The sequence below is a fragment of the Chrysochloris asiatica genome, unplaced genomic scaffold, assembly GCF_000296735.1.
Source record: "Chrysochloris asiatica unplaced genomic scaffold, ChrAsi1.0 scaffold00058, whole genome shotgun sequence".
NCBI lineage: Eukaryota > Metazoa > Chordata > Mammalia > Afrosoricida > Chrysochloridae > Chrysochloris > Chrysochloris asiatica.
Genome location: NW_006408576.1, coordinates 811,258 through 813,760, shown reverse-complemented (window position 1 = coordinate 813,760; position 2,503 = coordinate 811,258).

Genomic DNA, 2,503 nt, shown 5'->3' with positions numbered 1-2,503 from the left:
GAGAGAGAGAGAGTGCAATTATACTGTCAAGTATTTTTTAACAAAACAAACTTAATTTTAACTGTTTATATTCAGTGACTTAAATTTCAGTGTTAATTTGTCCTCACTGCTACAGATAATTCTATAAGCAAAATTATCATCAAACAGCTAATATAAAGTTTGGAGATTATGAATCCCACTATAAAGAGTTTGAGAAAATATGTAACTTGTTGTATTCTGGTCCTCTAAAAAAATAAAAGGATACATTGGAGGCCTTTGATCTATTTAAGCAAATATTTTTAGTATATATGTACAACCTGGTGTGGCACTGTGGCCTAATGCATCAGACTGCAAAGTCATTTGAACTGCAAAGTCAGTGGTTCAAGCTCACCAGCTGCTCCTTGGAAACCCTATACAGGGTCGCTATGGGTCAGAATGGACTCGACAGCACATAACAATAACAACATACAAATAAAATAGAGGAAAGAAAATTTACTTTGCAGATCCCAAATCTGTGACACCTTAAACAAACTGATTGCTATACAATAAAATATATGCTTAATCATATGTACTATTTTTTTTTTTTTGTTTTCTCAAAAAAAAAATCTGTGTTGTAAATGGAAACAGGGATGCCTAAGAGCATCTTCAAATTCGACTGTTGGGTCATTTTGGTCTGAGATCTGGTACTAAGTGTTATAAACTGAAAAATAACATTTGGTAACTAAGGAATGAGATTAAGGTATTCAGTGACAATCAGTTAAATATTTAAAGACAGATAATAAGTTTCTTAACCAAATTGGTTTACTGAATCCCTGATAGAATACTAAAATTCTTATGAAAAGTACTTTGGACTTTTCTCTGTTTCTGGTGGATTTTCTTATCACATAGAGAATACATTTAAAATCAACCTGCTACTGTATTGAATAAAAAAGATCCTGTGACTAGCCATGTGAATAAACTTTCTCTTCAAATGAGATAAACTTTCTAATTAATAGATTCTAGCAAAAAAAAAAAAAAAGTCATTGAATGTATACCAAAAAAAACCCCGTGCTGTTAAGTTAATTTCAACTCATGTTGTTTGGTGCTATTGAGGTACTTCCACGACCCCTATGTGCAACCAAACAAAACAATGCCCAGTCCTGCACCATCCTCATAAATGTTAATGTTTTAGTCCATCGCTACTACCACTGTGTAAATCCACTTTATAGGGGCCTTCCTTTTATTTCCTGACCCTCCACTTTGCCAACTATGATATGCTTCTCCAGGTACTAGTCCCTCCTGATAACATGTCCAAAGCATTAGACATCCTGGCTTCTAAGGAACATTTTGGATGTACTTTCCCACACAAATTTGCTTGTTCTGGCAGGCCATGGTACTTCTAATATTTTCTAATACCATAATTCAGATGCATCAGTTCTTCTATGAGCTTCCTATTCATTGTCCAATTTTCACATGCATATGAATACGAGGCAATTGACAATACCATGGAGATGCAACTGAATTCTCAAAGTAACATCTTTGTTTTTTAACACATTAAAGAGGTCTTTGGCAGAAAACTTGCCTAATGCAGTAAGTCATTTGATTTTGTGACTGCTGCTTTCATATGTGTTGATAGTGGATCCAAGCAAAATGAAGTCTTTTAAAACTACCTTTTATCCATCATGATGTTACTTATTCGTCCATATTTGAGGATTTTTGTTTTGTTTACATTGAGCTGTAACAAAACTAGTCAGTGAGTATTTTAAGTCTTCTTCACTTTCAGCGAGCAAGGTTGTATATCTACATATCACGTGTTGTTAATGAATCTTTCTCCAATCCTGATGCCATGTTATTCTTCATATAATCCATGTTTTGCTCAGTATATCGATTGAAGAAGTACGGTGAAGGAATACAATCCAGGAACACAGCTTTTTTTATTTTAAATCATTCAGTATCTCCTTGTTCTGCTCCAATGACTGACTCGTTTGTTTATTTGCAGGTTCCTAATGAGCACAATTGAGTGTTCTGGAATTCCCATTCTTTGTAGTATTCATAGCTTGGCATGATCCACACAGTCAAAAGCCTTTGCAAGGTCAATAAAGCTCCAGTGACCATCTTTCTGGAATTCTCTGCTTTCAACCAAGATACATATGACATCAGCAATGATACCCTTGTTTCCATGTACTGAATCTGGCTTGAACCTCTTGGAATTCCCTGTCCATGTACTGTTGCAGCCATTTTTAAATTATCTTCAGCAGTTTTACTTATATGTGATATTAATAAAATAGTTTGATAATTTCCACATTCAGTTGGGTGAACTCTCTTTGGAATAGGCACAAACATAAATCTCTCCAATCAGCTGGCCATGGTAGCTGTCAGCCAAATTTCTCGGCATAGATCAATGAGCACCGCCAGGGCTACATCAGTTTCTTGAAGACAATTAGTGTTCTGTCAATTCTTGGAGCCTTGTTCTTAGCCAGTGCCTTCAGTGCAGCTTAGACTTCTTCTTTCAGTACCATTGGTTCTGGAACACATGCTACCTTTT